This window comes from Mesoplodon mirus (genome assembly GCF_964341445.2).
Source record: "Mesoplodon mirus genome assembly, chromosome: 5".
NCBI classification, from domain to species: domain Eukaryota; kingdom Metazoa; phylum Chordata; class Mammalia; order Artiodactyla; family Ziphiidae; genus Mesoplodon; species Mesoplodon mirus.
Window position 1 is genome coordinate 83,465,156 of NC_138980.1, and position 18,574 is coordinate 83,483,729.

An 18,574-nucleotide genomic window follows, 5' to 3' on the forward strand; every position below is an offset into this window, starting at 1 on the left:
ATTGATTGTCTTCTGACTATTCTCCATGCTGGGAGAATACAAAGATAAATCAGGTATGAATCATCCTCTCAGTACATCAATATGTCTGAGGAATAAAGTAATTAATGTCCTAACTGGCACAGAGAGAGTTTTTAACAGACACTGTTGTGCCCTCTCGCATTCCTTCATGTATAAAATTTCTGCTGCACCTGCGAGTCTCTGCCTTTTTTGATCTGCTGTAGACTCCGCTTATAGGCAGGACAACTAATCAATTACACATGGGAGTTGGTGGATAAAGACCCAGCTTGCTCACTTAGGCTGTTTCCATACAGTCCTCCAGAAGTCCCCAGTGGGACTGTATCGCAGTTACTCATTAACACACTATGTAGACTTCCTTCTTTTCCCTGTCTCTCCTCCCACTACTTTTATTGGGGTTCCTGGGATCACCTCCCCTCAGACTACTTGAACTCAAATCCTTTTCTTAACATTTGTTTCTGGGAGAACCATATCTAAGGAAGAGTTAAGGATATAACCCTTCTGTCTAGGATATAGAACATTACAAGAAACATTTCTCCCACCTAAACAATGAGAACAAATCAGATAGCCTGCAGAAACATAATTTTTGAGCCTATTAGATACTCAAAGTTGCAAGGTAAACTAATGAACTAAAAGGACTGCCTCAGTTTGAGGGTGGATCAGCAGAAACAAGAGAACAACTCCCACCCTCCAACTTTACATGAATTAGAAACAACATTTGTCTGCCACGGAGATAAGGGCAGGACAGCTGAGTGTGAACCATTCAGAGGTGCAGCATACCATTCAGAGGTGCAGTAGGTCCTGTCTATAGAAACTTTCCCACCCACTGGGTCTTGCACCTAGTAACAGAGGGTGAAAGTCCAACACTGGAGAGAGTCAGGAGCATTGAGATCAACGCTCACCAATTCAGGAACACAGGGCCTGCCTAAATGTGACAGTAAAGCTGGAGAATTAGGCCATGTGCTAGTCCCAGATAAGAGCAGTATACTGCTGGGGGGACTTGGGAGCACTAAGAGGGAACCCCCCTCTGTTGCAGGCATGTAGAGTCCACAGGAGTCTAAAGGTGTAGTAGAAGAACCAGGAGGAGACCTTTGGCTCCAGGCCTTACACTAAGTACAAAGCACGGGCAGTTTACCATGGAGGAACTTAAAGCCTATAATGCATTGAACATAACTAAAAATGACATATCTGAGAAGCTCAGAGAAATCTGAGCAAGATAAATAAAAAAACAGAACTAGATATATACTAGTAAAACTGCTAAGAACCAAAGATAAGCTTGAAAGCTCTCAAACAGAAAGAATACATACAAGGGAATAAGGAAACGATAAGAATTTCAGGTGACTTCTCATCAGGAAAAAAATAATGAAGAACAGGAAACAAGAGGATGACATTTTTAAAATGCTTAAAGGGAAAAATTATCAAGTCATTTCAAAATTCCATAGTCAGTAAAAATACCTTTCAAAAATGAAGGTGAAATAAAGACTTTTTTTTTATTTTTTATTTTTTTTGGCTGTACCTTGTGGCATGTGGAACTTCCCTGACCAGGGATCCAACCCATGTCCCCTGCAGTGGAAGCACAGAGTCTTAACCACTGGACCACCAGGGAAGTCCTAAAGACATCAATATCTACACAAAAGGCAAAAGAATTTCCTCAGCAGAGTTGATTTACAAGAAATGTTAAAAGACATTATAAATGCTGAAGGAAAATATCAGCTAGAAAGCTGGTTCTGCAAGAAGGAATGGAAAAACACTATAAAATGCAAATAGGTCAATAAATTAAAACACTCTTTTAAAAAATGTTTCTAATTTTTGTACATATATATGACAAAATCACTTTAGACCATGGGCTCTTTAAAGAAAAATAATAACAAAAGAAAATGGAGTTTATATTCTCTAATGTGTAAAGTTATAGTAAACAAGAGCATAAGTTGTAGGGACTAAAAACTGGAAATAGATTGTCATAGAATTCTTAGAGTTTTTTGAAGTAATTTTTAAACATAGAATGTGATGTGCTAAAGATGCATGTTTTAGCCTCTATAATAACCACTAAAGTACAAAGTCATGCCAAGAGGAATAAATAAAAAGTCAATGAGAGGAGAAAATATTTCTAAAAAATTGATGAGTTAACTGTCCCCCAAAGAAAGATAGGAAAAGAGGAACAGAGGATTAAAAGAAAAGGCAGGGAGAGGACCTTCAAGATGGTGGAGGAGTATGACATGGAGACCACCTTCCTCCCCACAAATACATCAAAGACACATCTACATGTGGAACAACTCCTACAGAACACCTACTGAACACTGGCAGAAGAAATCAGACTTCCCCAAAGGCAAGAAGCTCCCCACATACATGGTTGTGTGGCTGACAGGGTCTTGGTGCTCTGGCCAGGTGTCAGGCCGAGCTTCTGAGGTGGGGAAGCCAAGTTCAGGACATTGGTCCACCAGAGACCTCCCAGCCCCTTGTAATGTCAATCAGCGAGAGCTCTCCCAGAGATCTCTATCTCAATGCTAAGACCCAGATTTACTCAATGACCAGAAAGCTCCAGTGCTGGACACCCCGTGCCAAACAACTAGCAAGACAGGAACACAACCCAACTCATAAGCAGAGAGGCTGCCTAAAATCATAATAAGTTCACAGACAGCCTAAAACACACCACCGGATGTGGTCTTGCCTACCAGAAAGACAAGATCCAGCCTCATCCAGCAGAACACATGCACCAGTCCCCTTCACCAGGAAGCCTACAAAACTCACTGAACCAACCTTATCCCCTGGGAGCAGACACCAAAAACAAGGGGAACTATGAACCTATAGCATGTGAAAAGGAGGCCCCAAACACAGTAAGCAAAGCAAAAAGAGAAGACAGAGAAACACAGAGCAGATGAAGGAGCAAGGTAAAAACCCACCAGACCAAACAAATGAAGAGGAAATAGGCAGTCTACCTGAAAAAGAATTCAGAGTAATGATAGTAAGGATGAGCCCAAATGTTGGAAATAGAATAGAGAAAATGTAAGAAATGTTTAACAAGGACCTAGAAGAACTAAAGAGCAAACAAACAATGATGAACAACACAATAAATGAAATTAAAAATTCTCTAGAAGGAATCAGTAGCAGAATAACTGAGGAAGAAGAACGAATAAGTGACCTGGAAGATAAAATAGTGGAAATAACTACAACAGAGCAGAATAAAGAAAAAAGAATGAAAAGAATTGAGGACAGTCTCAATGATCTCTGGGACAACATTAAACATACCAACATTCAAATTATAGGGGTCCCAGAAGAAGGAGAGAAAAAGAAAGGGACTGAGAAAATATTTGAAGAGACTATAGTTGAAAACTTCCTTAATATGGGAAAGAAAATAGTCAGTCAAGCCCAGGAAGCACAGAGAGTCCCATCCAGGATAAATCCAAGGAGAAACACACAAAGACACATATTAATCAAGGTATAAAAAATTAAATACAAAGAAAAAATATTAAAAACAGCAAGGGAAAAACAACAAATAACACACAAGGGAACCCTCATAAGGTTAACAGCTGACCTTTCAGCAGAAACTCTGCAAGCCAGAAGCAAGTGGCAGGACATATTTAAAGTGATGAAAGGGAAAAATCTACAACCAAGGTGACTCTACCAAGCAAGGATCTCATTCAGATTCGATGGAGAAATGAAAATCTTTACAGAGGAGCAAAAGCTAAGAGAATTCAGCACCACCAAACCAGCTTTACAACAAATGCTAAAGGATCTTCTCTAGGCATGAAACACAAGAGAAGGAAAAGACCTACAAAACCAAACCCCAAACAATTAAGAAAATGGTAATAGGAACATACATTTGGATAATTACCTTAAGTGCAAATGGATTAAATGCTCCAACCAAAAGACATAGACTGGATGAATGGATACAAAAGCAAGACCAGTATATATGCTGTCTACAGGAGACCCACTTCAGACCTAGGGACACATACAGACTGAAAGTGAGGGGATGGAAAAAGATATTCCATGCAAATGGAAATCAAAAGAAAGCAGAAATAACAATTCTCATATCAAACAAAATAGACTTTAAAATAAAGACTATTACAAGAGACAAAGAAGGACACTACATGATGATCCAGGAATCAATTCAAGAAGAAGATATAACAATTGTAGATATTTATGCACCCAACATAGGAGCACCTCCATACATAAGGCAAATGCTAACAGCCATAAAAGGGGAAATGAACAGTAACACAATCATAGTAGGGGACTCTAACACCCCACTTTCACCAATGGCAAGATCATCCAAAATGAAAATAAATAAGGAAACACAAGCTTCAGATGATATATTAACAAGATGGGTTTAATTAATATTTATAGGACATTCCATCCAAAAACAACAGAATACACTTTCTTCTCAAGTGCTCATGGAACATTCTCCAGGATAGATCATATCTTGGGTCACAAATCAAGCCTTGGTAAATTTAAGAACACTGAAATTGTATCAAGTATCTTTTCCGACCACAGTGCTATGAGACTAGATATAAATTACAGGAAAAAAAACTGTAAAAAATACAAACACATGGAGGCTAACCAATACACTACTAAAAACAAGAGATCACTGAAGAAATCAAAGAGGAAATTAAAAAATATCTACAAACAAATGACAATGAAAACACAACGGCTCAAAACCTGTGATGGGATGCAGCAAAAGCAGTTATAAGAGGGAAGTTTATAGCAATACAATCCCACCTCAAGAAACAAGAAGCATCTCAAATAAACAACCTAATCTTACACCTAAAGCAATTAGAGAAAGAAGAACAAAAACCCCCCAAAGTTAGCAGAAGGAAAGAAATCATTAAGATCAGATCAGAAATGAATGAAAAAGAAATGAAGGAAATGATAGCAAAGATCAATAAAACTAAAATCTGGTTTTTGAGGACATAAAAAAAATTGATAAACCATTAGTCAGGCTCACCGAGAAAAAAAGGGAAAAGACTTAAATCAATAGAATTAGAAATGAAAAAGGAGAAACAACAACTGACAGTGCAGAAATACAAAGGTTCATGAGAGATAACTACAAGCAACTGTATGCCAATAAAGTGGAAAACCTGGAAGAAATGGACAAATTCTTAGAAAAGCACAACCTTCTGAGACTGAACCAGGAAGAAATAGAAAATATAAACAGACAAATCAAAAGCAGTGAAATTGAAACTGTGGTTAAAAATCTTCCAACAAACAAAAGCCCAGGACCAGATGGCTTCACAGGCAACTTCTATCAAACATTTAGAGAAGAGCTAACACCTATCTTTCTCAAATTCTTCCAAAAGTTTGGAGGAACACTCCCAAACTCATTCTACGAGGCCACCATTACCCTGATACCAAACCAGACAAAGATGTCACAAAAAATGAAAACTACAAGCCAATATCTCTGATGAGCATAGATGCAAAAATCCTCAAAAAATACTAGCAAACAGAATCCAACAGACATTAAAAGGATCATACACCATGATCAAGTAGGGTTTATCCCAGGAATGCAAGGATTCTTCAATATATGCAAATCAATCAGTGAGATACACCATATAGACAAACAGAAGAATAAAAACTACAATATCATCTCAATAGATGCAGAAAAAGCATTCAACAAAATTCAACACCCATTTATGATAAAAACTCTACAGAAAGTAGGCATAGAGGGAACTTACCTCAACATAATAAAAGCCATATATGACAAACCCACAGCCAACATTGTTCTCAAAGGTGAAACCTGAAACCATTTTCCCTAAGATCAAGAGCAAGACAAGGTTACCTACCCTCACCAGTATTATTCAACATAGTTTTGAAACTTTTAGCCAGAGCAATCAGAGAAGAAAAAGAAATAAAAGGAATCCAAATCGGTAAAGAAGAAGTAAAGCAGTCACTGTTTGCAGATGACATGATACCATACACAGAGAATCCTGAAGATGCTACCAGAAAACTACTAGAGCTAATCAGTGAATTTGGTAAAGTAACAGGACACAGAATTAATGCACAGAAATTTCTTGCCTTCCTATACACTATTTGAAAGAGAAATTAAGGAAACACTCCCATTTACCATTGCAACAAAAAGAATAAAATACCTAGGAAAAAACCTACCTAAGGAGACAAAAGACCTGTATGCAGAAAACTATAAGACACTGATGAAAGAAATTAGAGATGATACAAACAGATAGAGAGATATACCATGTTCTTGGATTGGAAGATTCAACATTGTGAAAATGACTATACTACCCAAAGCAATCTACAGATTCAACACAATCCCTATCAAATTACCAATGGCATTTTTCACAGAAGTAGAACAAAAAATTGCACAATTTGTATGGAAACACAAAAGACCCCGAATAGCCATGCAATCTTGAGAAAGAAAAACTGAGCTGGAGGAACCAGGCTCCCTGACTTCAGACTATACTTCAAAGCTACAATAATCACGACAGTATAGTACTGGCACAAAAACAGAAATATCGACCAATGGAACAGGATATAAAGCCCAAAGATCAACCATGCACATATGGTCACCTTATCTTACTACAAAATTATTGTAGTAAGCAAAGTAAGTCAGAAAGAGAAAGACAAATACCATTCAAAATGGCCATCATTAAAAAGTCTACAAATACAACAATGGAGAAAAGACAGTCTCTTCGATAAGTGGTGCTGGGAAAACTGGACAGCTACATGTAAGAGAATGAAATTAGAACACTCCCTAACACCATACACAAAAATAAACTTAAAATGGATTAAAGACCTAAGTGTAAGGCCAGGTACTATAAAACTCTGAGAGGAAAGCATAGGCAGAACACTCTATGGCATAAATCACAGCAAGATCTGTTTTGACCCACCTCCTAGAGAAATGGAAATACAAAACAAAAATAAACAAATGGGACCTACTGAAACTTAAAAGCTTTGGAACAGCAAAGGAGACCATACAAGACAAAAAGACAACCCTTAGAATGGGAGAAAATATTTGCTAATGAAGCAACTGACAAAGGATTAATCTACAAAATATACAAGCAGCACATGCAGCTCAATACCAAAAAAACAAACAACCCAATCCAAAAATGGGCAGACGACCTAAATAGACATTTCTCCAAAGAAGATATACAGATTGCCAACAAACACATGAAAGGATGCTCAACATCACTAATCATTAGAGAAATGCAAATCAAAACTACAACATGGTATCACCTCACATCAGTCAGAATGGCCATCATCAAAAAATCTACAAACAATAAATTCTGGAGAGGGTGTGGAGAAAAGGGAACCCTCTTGCACTGTTGGTGGGAATGTAAACTGATAGAGTCGCTATGGAGAACAGTATGGATGTTCCTTAAAAAGCTAAAAATACAACTACCATATGACCCAGCAATCCCACTAGTGGGCATATTCCCTGAAAAAAACATAATTCAAAAAGCGTCATGTACTACAATGTTCATTACAGCTCTATTTACAATAGCCAGGACATGGAAGCAACCTAAGTATCCACTGACAGATGCATGGATAAAGAAGATGTGGCACATATATACAATGGAATATTACTTAGCCATAAAAAGAAACGAAATTGAGTTATTTGTAGTGAAGTGGATAGACCTAGAGTCTGTCATACAGAGTGAAGTAAGTCAGAAAGAGAAAAACAAATACCATATGCTAACACATATATATGGAATCTAAAAAAAAAAAAAAAGATAAAAAAATTTTCGGAAGAACCTAGGGGGCAGGACAGGAATAAAGACCCTGATGTAGAGAACGGACTTGAGGACACGAGGAGGGGGAAGGGTGATCTGGAATGAAGTGAGAGAGTGGAATGGACATATATACACTACCAAATGTAAAATAGATAGCTAGCGGGAAGTAGCCACATAGCGTAGGGAGGTCAGCTCAGTGCTTTGTGTCCATCTAGAGGGGTGGGATAGGGAGGGTGGGAGGTAGACGAAAGAGGGAGTGTGTATGGGGATATATGTATATGTATATGTATAGCTGACTCACTTTGTTATACAGCAGAAACTAACACACCATTGTAAAGCAATTATACTCCAATAAAGATGTTAAAAAAATAAAACCCCACATGAGGTACCACACCTTACACCATTCAAAATGGCCATCATTAAAAAGTCTACAAATAACAAATGCTGAGGAGGGTGTGGAGAATAGGAACCCTCCTACCCTGTTGGTGGGAAGGTAAATTGGTGCAGCCACGATGGAGAACAGTATGGAGGTTCCTCAAAAAACTAAAAATATAGTTGCCATATGATCCAGGAATCCCACTCCTGGTCATATATCCAGAAAAAAAAACTCCATAATTTGAAAAGATACATGCACCGTTATGTTCATAACAGCACTATTTTCAATAGCCAAGACACAGAAACTACCTTAATGTCCATCAACAGAAGAATGGATAAAGAAGACGTGGTATATATATGTATATATATATATATACACACACACACACACACACACACACACACATGCATGCGTGAGCGTGCACACACACACACAATGGAATATTACTCAGCCATAAAGAAGAATGAAATAATGCCATTTGCAGCAACATGGATGGACCTAGAGATTATTGTAGTAAGCGAAGTAAGTCAGAAAGAGAAAGACAAATACCATATGATATCACTTATATGTGGAATCTAAAATACAACACAAATGACCATATCTACGAAACAGAAACAGACTCACAGACATAGAGAACAGACTTGTGTTTGCCAAGGGGGAGAGGGGGTAGAGGAGGGAAGGGTTGGGAGTTTGGGATTAGCAGATGCAAATTATTATATATAGGATGGATAAACAGCAAGGTCCTGCTGTATAACACACTATATTCAGTATCCTTTGATAAACCATAGTGGAAAAGGATATGAAAAATAATATATATATGTATAACTAAATCACTTAGCCATACAGCAGACATTAATACACTATAAATCAACTATACTTCAATACAATTTTTAAAAATAAAATAAAAATAAAACTGAAAAAAATTAAAAAATTTAAAAAAAGAAAAATTAAGGCAAGAGGAACAAGTATGATTAAAACACCAAGGTGTTAGACTTTATTCTATGTATATTTATAATTGGGGTAAATATAAATGGACCAAAGAACACAATTAAAAGGCATGGATTGACAGACTAGATTAAAAAAAAAGCAAGACCCAATTATATGTTGCTTATAAGAAACACATTTTATGAACATAAAGACACAAACTGATTACAAGTAAAAGGAAGGGAAAAATTCATATAAACATGAAGCCAAAGAAAATAGTATGGCTATATTATTAAAATGTAATTAAATTCAGAGGTTGGAAATGTTTCTTCCAGTTGTGAAGATCAAGGAAAGCTTTAAGGAGGTAGCATTTGAAGAATGGGTAAAATTTAGATCACAAGGGCTGGGAAGGATGGAGAAAGATTTTGGAGGCTGAGCAAAGACAGCATGAGCAAAGCCCCATAGACAGGAATCTGAAGGTTAGTACAGAGAATAGCAAATAATTCAGCTTGCCTGATGCTCAGTGTAGTGCTGAGAACTAGAATCAAATAAGTAGGCGGTGGCCATGCTGTGAGCAACCATGAATGGCAGTCTAAGATCTGGATTTTGTTTTGTAAGTGATAGGAAGCTGTTAGGCAGGGAAATAACCTATAACTTCACTGCAGGAAATTCTGTTTGGCTGTATATAAAAGGAGTAGCAGGGCAGCATATCTTTGAGAGCTTGAGCATTCATGGCTCTGGGGTTAAGTAAATCATGGGTCCAAGAGAACACCAATGTTTTATTCTAAATAACAGGGAAGATGGTGATGTCACGTACAGAAAGGGAGAAATCTGGAAAGACAGGTTGGGGAAGGAGAAAAAAGAGATTCTGTTCTGGACCTGTTGAGTTTGATGTGTTAGTAGAATTTAAACACAAATTAGTCCAGGCAAAATAAGAAACAGAGGCCTGTAATTCAGGATTAGTGGGATTCAGAACTGTTCGCACAGAAAAGAGGTTTAAAACCATAAAAATTCTAGAAAAGGCATATATAGAGAGTGTATGGAGAAAAATTCCCAGGAGAATATCTACAATAAGGAGATCGAGCAAGAGAAATTGCAGCCTAAAAAGATAAAGGTTCAAGTTTGAAGTTAAAGAAACTTGGGCATGGAGAAAAAAAGACTCCCTTCAGAATTCTGGAAACACTTCTGGTTCCAGAAAGTTGGTGCCATCAACTCTGTCAAATGCTACAGAGAGTAATGGGTGGCTGAGGAAGGCAGGTAGATCTGGTTACCAGTAGGTTATAAGCCAGTGACTTTGGATAGTTTAGTTCCAAAGGAGTAATAAGAATAAAAACTAAATTGCTAGGAGTTAAAGATTAGGTCAAGAAGAAGAGGAATACACTTTCCAAAAGTTTGCATAAAGAAAATTTGAGAGATAAGTAGAGTTAAGAAAGATTTGGGTTTTTTTGCTGTTTTGGGGATAGGAGTGTTTGGGATGGAGAATAAGAAACCGTAGGCCTGGGAATTCCCAGGCAGTCCAGTGGTTAGGACTCCGAGCCTCCACTGCTGAGGGCCTGGGTTCAATCCCTGGCTGGGGAACTAAGATAAGAGAAAAGGGATAATCAATAGAAAAAGGTCTCTGAGGAGGCAAGAGAAGATGGGGTCAAGGGTGTAACTGGAAATGGGAAGGGGAAAAGGAAGAAAAATAAAATAGGTGGAGTTAGAGAAAGATTATTGTAGAGAAGCGAGGTGCTAGTGAAGCTAATATAAAATGAATTTAGTCTTCTAAGTATGAGGCAAAGTGATCTTTAGAGAATGAAGAGATTCTGATTCTGGGAAATAGAATAGTGAAAAATACTGGGATTAAGCACTGTGGGAAATAGTGATTCAATTAGGGAAGAATACACACAGAATAATGGAAAAGGCCCAGTTAAGTTGAGCTGCAAGAAATTGCAGTGGAATTAAATGAACTTTTGCAATATTTCTGAAGTAGCACTGGGGTGGCATGAAAGCAGAACCAAATTAAGTTGGTCGTGTGGTCTCCACTGGGGAAATAAAACATGGTGAAATGTGTGCATGCTTTAGAATCAGCTTGCTTTTAACCAAGACTCTTAGGGGTTACATCTGCAGTGGAAAAAGCACAGGGCAAGATCAAAATCAGAAGGAAACAGTTTTATGACTTCTGCATGCCCAAACAGAAATAACAGATTCTAGATGAGTAAATCCACATTTAATGCAGACCAAGCAAAATGGAAAGAGGAGTTCCTTCTGGGATGAGCCAAGTCTTTCAAAAAGCACATTGTTTGAGGAAAAATACTTTTATTCTATTTTTCTATACTGACCTATGTCAATATACCACCTTAATCAAAAAAATGAAATAGTTCTTTATCTTTCCTTCTTATTAGCCATGTAGCAATGTCTAACACTTGAAAAGTGACTTTATAAATATTTAGGGAATTCAAGACCTAAGAGAAAGAGTAAAGCAGAAGTAATAATCTTCAAAGTATCCAAAAGTTCCTTCTTATTTTTCTATGTTTATTTACTTGAAAGATTAATTAGATGCAGGTTTTTGAAGTTTGAAAATAAGAAGTTATTCTTTTTACTTTGAGAATAATGAATTTCTTAAAACTCCATATGGAAAGTATGAGCCAAATGTAGGATTTAACCAAGCATGTAAGCAAAATAATTTGTATGGGTCATAAATGAAGACATTCATGTCACATTGTCATAAGGCTTCTTCTGGAAGGAAAAATTAGAAGAAAATAGGCAGACACAGAGGCTAGAAGACAGGCACAAAATAACTTACAGGGATGTGGGAGAAAATTAATACCATAAAAAGGCTAAGATATTCTATATTATATTTTCCAAAGCCTGCCCCATGCTCTATATTTGTGGGTGAACTGCAGTTGAACTTGCAACATATTCCATATTCTTAGGTTTTGAGCATCTTGCTCCTAAGCCACGCTCTAGGGAAATGCAAGCAACCCAGACACACAGCTGAAGAGAAAAATGCATCCCCATGGGTCTGAACAGAGATAAGAGAACCTCTTTTATTGTTCATTAATTTCACAACTGTCAGTCTGAAACTTCCAGAGAAAGCTGAACAATCTCCAACTTGTGGTTACGGCCACTGCCAAGGTTTTACTCTTTAGCCTTTTCAGTGTTTTCAGATGGAAGTGGATGAGTGGGGGATGGAGAGGAGGAACAGGAAGAAGAGACCATATTCCAGGTGGAAAGCGTAGACGGCTGCTTCTTGGCTAGTGTGCTACTGGGACTCGCATAACTGAGCAAGGCAGGGTGGCGGAAGGTGTGCCCAGGGGGCTTGTCTACACGGGGCCTGCCAGGGCAAGCCAACTCCAGGAAGTGTAATCAAAGGAGGGCAAAGAGGAAGCCAGTCAGTCTAAAGTTTCTGCAAAGCAAAGGATTAGATCAACAGTTCTGATCTACATAAGCACTACATAAGCACTATTTCTGATGTGAACTGTTTTAGGGGGGCAGCTAAATGCCCCTACACAGCAAGTTTATTAGGGCTCATCACATTTTGCCCTTGTTCTTTCAGTTTCCTGGGAAAGTCTGTTTAGGTTGGATGTAGCCAGAGGCACTTGAACACTTCAGGGGAAGTTTTCATATGTGTATATTTCTTTCAAGTTGAATTCACTAACTTTCATATGTTTTCAATCATTTTTCTGGCCACCATTGGAAGTATTATTCTATTTTCCACACAGCATTTTTTTTTCTTTCTGTTAATGTCTCTTCTTTGTCAGGAATGCCTCATGTTCAATCTTTTAGGCCAGGACTGTGCAATGCAAAGGGAAGTGGACATTTAACAACTTTTCTCCTAATCAGTGTAGATGACCTGTCATCCATCCATTCTTTTTTACAATTTGTAATATCACCATTGAATCAAAGGGGAAAGAATAAGGACCAAGGAAAGAAGGTGGTTTAGTGGAGAACCTTAAGAGAGGTGTTGATTGAAGAGGAATGGACATAGTTCCAGAAAACCTAGACTAGGATACCTATTTCAAATAGCTTCACATAGCTTTTGATGACCTCCCTGAGTGCTCAGGTGGAAAGAAAACCACAGTGAACCACACAACTCAATAGGTGACAGAGCTTATAGAAGGAAGTATAGTAATTGGTCAGAAGGAAAAGATATTCCTATCATTAAATACTATTGCATGAACCTTAATGAAAGAGACATTAAAAACTAAAGTAGAAGTTATGACTAGTAGATTTGGTCATTTCTTATATTAATCCCACAATAAATACTAAGTAATAATAGTGTGAAATTATAGTTGTGTGATATTATTTATAGGAGACTTAGGAGAACATGCTCCAGTGATGTAGCTTTTGGGAGCTATGTTGTGAAATATTAATTAGTAATATATACGGAGCCATAAGCCCCTTTGAAAATATAATGGTTGCAATGGCCATCTCCTCAGAAAAATGCACATGTACAGAGAACTGTGGATATGATTTGGAATGATTGGGGGACTCCCTAAAACCCATCCATTAACCCCAGGAAGTGAGATATTGGGCCTTTAGTCAGAGCCAAACCTTTTCTTTCAAATAGATGCTCCTTTGTGTAAGGAGCCATTTGGCACCATTTAAATGCCTCTAAAAGTACTGAACTGAAGCTTGCAAGAACTTATGAAATATACCACCTCTGGCTTTAGGAAGATCTTAAGTTCTGCTTTGTGTAAAACAGCCCCTAATGTACCTGTTGTCTTGACTAAGTATTAATAGTTCCTTCTTTTACTCTCTAAAATGTCCCCGTTTCATCAATAAATTACACACTTTTGAAAAACATCAATCCATAACATATAAGCAATCAAGAGATGAAACAAAAACAGCAAACAAAGAAAAAAGCTCAGAAATATTGAAGCTGTAATCCATATGGAGAAATATAGATTTATAAGAATGGCAATGAATCAATTTAAACACAGAACTAAGGTAAAATGACTATAGAAATTATGGTTAGGGAAGAGAATAGAAAAGCAACACACCTTGACAAATAAAAATACCTTACTTACAAAAATTGGCCACAGAAGGAGAGGTAGGTACAAGGATGTTAATGGTCCTAAATTCTCCACCTTTCATGGCAAACAGTCAATTAAAGCAGTATACAATTGAAATATAGTTAAAAAAAATTTTCATATTCTTTAATAATGTATCTTTGTTTTTTAGCATTAGTGGGTCCTTTAAAAGCTAACATTCTTTTAGTGAAGAAATATATTTCTGCAGTTCAGCAATATCATAAGTTTCACTTTGGTTTATTTTTGTTGAATTCAAGTAAAATTAAATATATTACCTCTATCAATAATAACTTGAATGTGATGATCTCATTTCTATGAAAACCTGCAGGTCTATTTATTTGTATGTTATTTACATAGATGTCTGGAATGATACTCACTAAGGTCAAACTAAGCTGGGGTAACTTATGCTAATTTTATACTTTTATAACAGCTTGAACTTTTGTAATGAACTTGTGTCATTTTTATAAGAATAATAAAGTAATAAAAAAGAATGTCAACTCCCGAGTCAAAACTTAAGCAGAGATTAGGTAATAAAATCAGTCCTAAAAGGAAAAATCAAGTGGAGACCCAATTGCTTTCTGAAAATTCCTTAAATAACTGATAAAAGATGATATTCAAGGTATTGAATATAATACAGTTTAGTAATGCAACCAATTAGTAACTGGGATTAAAATAACATTAAGAATGAATACACCTTTGCATAGCATAAAAGTACAATGCAAAATGAAAATATTGACAATATCTTAAATTACATTATTCCAATACTATTTTATTTTGTCAATGGTTTATAGTTGAAAATACATTAGTTAAATGTTTGCATGATGTAACTCAACTGAAGTCCTAGAATTCAGCTCTATTACTTCAAAAAGCAGTAAAAAGGCCTGGAAAAATAATCTGAGGACAGGATTTAGCACGAGTCTGTTTCCACCATAAGATGATCAAAGTATAGCTCTTCCTAATATTTTCATTTTATTCAGGCTTGTTTCCCTAGCTTGGCTGCATTCACCAAAAAGTGAATTCACAAATAACTAGATGGGATTGTAGGGTATGAGCCATCTTATGTTGAAAAGTGACAGCCAAAAAGATGATTTGAGAGATGGATGGACTGAACCATCCCCTTGGGTCCTGTGTCACTCACTGTGGCTGGACCGAAAAATCATCGTATAATATTCAGCATCCCAACTGCTTCCTCACCCTGTGCACTTGACTAAGTTTTGTACAAACTTGGCTGGTCTGATTTGATATCAGGAATTTCTGTGGTTCTCTATGACTACAGAATAAAGTCCAAACACTTCAGACTGACTTCATTCAGGCCCAGCCTAAGCTCCATGAAACAGGTCTGCTAGCCACACCAAACTCAACATTATTCCCCAAGGTAGAGGCCACAGTCCTCTATTTTATTGCCTCCAAGGATTTATTCATCTGCTCCTTCCAACAACAAGCATTTAAATTGAGTATATACCTTCACCCTACTGGAGGTTATGGGGAACCCCAATCCTTAGTTTTCCTTAGTAATGGAGACAAGCATGTAAACTAAATTAGAAGGCAAAATTTATGTGTCATGATACAGAGACAGAGTGCTATAGGAGCCTGAAGTAGGAAGAAAGGAAAGAGTCTTAACCAGAAACCAGTGAGGAGGGTGATAATTGAAATGGGTTTGTTGAATGGGTAGAATTGTACTGATGTGGGCAGAACTCCCTCAAACAAATTGCCCAACAACATGACCTATTCAAAAACTGCTTAACAGTACTGTAGTATGTTAACATGAAAGCTTTAAAGTCCATAGTGGAATAACTGACCAGAGGAAGTGTGAAAGCAGGAATTGGGCTATTCAGTACAGGACTAAAACATGAGTATCAGACCTCAAGAATGCAGTCAAAGATCAGCACCTTTTCTAAGGGTCTCCCTGGCTTCCCACCTTGGTCCTGACCCCAGACTCCATCCTCCTGTCATTAGAAGGTAGCCATGCTTCAGTAGCTGGGGAGGGATTTGACAGACAGTACTAGAAGCAAATACTTCCTACACCAAGAGAGCTGCCTTGGCCATGTGAAGGCACTGTATTATGTGGGAGTCAGGCAGAGACTGGGCAATGAAAAACAGTAATGGAAACTGTCTTGACTGTGTTGAGACCTCAGTTCAAAGATGAGGACCTTTGAGATAGAATCAGATCAAGGAATGGGCCAGATGAGGCAATTTATACTTTTCACATATTAAAACACCTTGATTCTTCCGTATTGAAAAAATGTAAACTGGTTGTCTGCACTGAAGTAGGCAGCACTCTTAAGTGATAATAAAAACTCTAACGCAACTGGAAACGTCCATGAATAGATAAACAAAGTGTAATTCCACCATTCAATGGACTATTACTTGGCAATAAAAAATAACTACTGCTACCCACACCAACATGGATGAAACTCAGAATCATTATGCTGAAAAAAGTCAGACATAAAAGATTACATTTCTGCCTGATTTCATTTATATAACATCCAAACTAAGCTGTAATGGCTAAAAATCAAATCAGGGGTTATGGTGGTGACAGGTACATAAAACTTTCAAAACTCATTGTATTGCATGTGTTTAATGGATGGAGTTTATTGTTTGTATATCATTCCTCAGTGAAGCTGATTAAACACCACTCATGCAGACCTAGTTTAGTGGAGTATTTTTGCATCCCCCTGCTCACGCAATGCAGTCAGTTCAAAGTCAGCAATACACATTGTCAGATGAAATTCCAAAATCAAATAATGTGTTTTAGGGTTACTTCTGCCAGAAACTGGAGAATATTTTTAAGTGATCTAAATTCTAAACCCTTTAATTTGTCGCCCAAGAAATTCTCCAGTTGAAAAAAAAAAATACCATGGGAGGAAAATTAAAAAAAAAAAAAAGAACTAGAGAAAATTATAAAGTGTTTTATTGAGTTTCTTTTCCAGGACATTAACATTTTTGCCAGAGTAAGTGCAGTGGGTAACAATTCCATTCACATACAATTTCATCCAGAAAATCCAATTTTAGAATGTCAGGGCCTGAGCCCCTGCACCAGGGATGGATAGATTAAAAGCAGGGCTAGCCCTCTGTGCCCATGTGTATGGCATCTGGCATTTGAAACATAACTAACGCCAGTTTCTCATCTTCTAGTAAGAGAAAGTTCAAGGTCCTTTAGTATATGAGTGTGTGTGTGCGTGTGTGCGTGTGCACACACACACATGCACGAGCATGAGTACCTGTGCACAAAAGACAAGTAAGTTAAGTTAGTCGTTTTCCTCAGTTAATCTCAGGGGTATTGTAAGGCTCTCTTTGTATCACACTAGCCATTCCACTACATTTTCCCTGGCTTTGCCTTTGCCCTCCTTTCAGCCTTCAATGATCATTTCCAGACTCAATCCCCTCAGGAAGAAAGAGAGCTGAGAGCTTTGCCTTTAAAAGGTCACACGTACAATTACCTCCCTGCTACCAGGGAACAAAGGAAGCCTCGCACATTTGCACATTGTAAGGCCATAGTTACCTGGATTTATTTGCTGTCATTGAAGCAGTTGGCCTGTTCTTTTCAAAGAGGCTATTTTAGTGGGGCTGGGCCAAAGCAGCTATATCAAAATGTAAAAGATGTCTTTTTTATTACCAAATTATGTATGTAAATAAAATGCCTCGCTCTTTCCCCCAGGTAACATGCTTCACACATTACTTAGAAACAAACACTGCTGAAAGTTTAATGGTCCTTTTTCTTCCTTTTAGGTTGCATCATAACATCCCTGTAGCAAAACAGCCACATACCCTGTGTTCATTTGGGGACATTCATTAACCTAAGAGTCAAAGAGAAATCAAAGAACCCAGAGGTGTGAGAATGTCCTGAAAGGGAAACTATCCCTGTGGCCTGCACCACCACTTTGAGTAAATTAGAAAAAGATGCCCCACCTTAAGACATTTTCAAACCATCTGGTTGTCATCAATCATCTGTAATGACACAAGTCACAAGATAACACAATTTAAATATGGTGGCCATGGAAAAGAATACACAGGACAATCCTTGCCCTGTCTCAGGACATGGCCTAGAATTCGCCCTATAGGTTGATGTGTACTTTGTTTCTCAGATGGAGCATGACTGGTAACGAGCCAGTCTGTAAATATCTGGGTTGAATCAGAGATTTTTCAACTTCGTGAAAGCCAATAAAGCACTTGGATTCTAAATATTGACACTGAAGTTGCACTGTGAGTGGAAAGAAACCAGAGACATCTGCTGAAAACACAGCTGAGACTGATTCAGCAGATGAGAATGGCACTAAATGGAAATGCGTTTGGAGGAAAGGGCTGTCTCTCAGGAGGTGGTTCAAGTGTAGCCCAGATGCTGTTGCTCAGAAGAATGTTCTGATTACAGGCAATGTGCAAGGCACTATGCTAGGGACAGAACCGGGAACTGGCCCTAACTGTGGGAATGATCGTATTTAAATTCACCACCTTTATTTGGGAATATTTTTTATTTTTTTCCTAAGCTCTTTGTCTGAGGCAATAAGTCTAGTTGACAGATCCCTATTTGGTGTGTACAGAGCCCATTCCCCCTGAAATTAGTCAAG

General features: G+C 37.6%; 1 protein-coding gene across 1 annotated transcript in view; it reads right to left on the reverse strand.

Moving 5' to 3' along the window:
* The window catches only part of LOC309805663 (zinc finger protein 474-like), a 95,881-nt gene that overhangs the window by 5,041 nt on the left and 72,266 nt on the right, over positions 1–18,574 (reverse strand). The window lies entirely within an intron of this gene.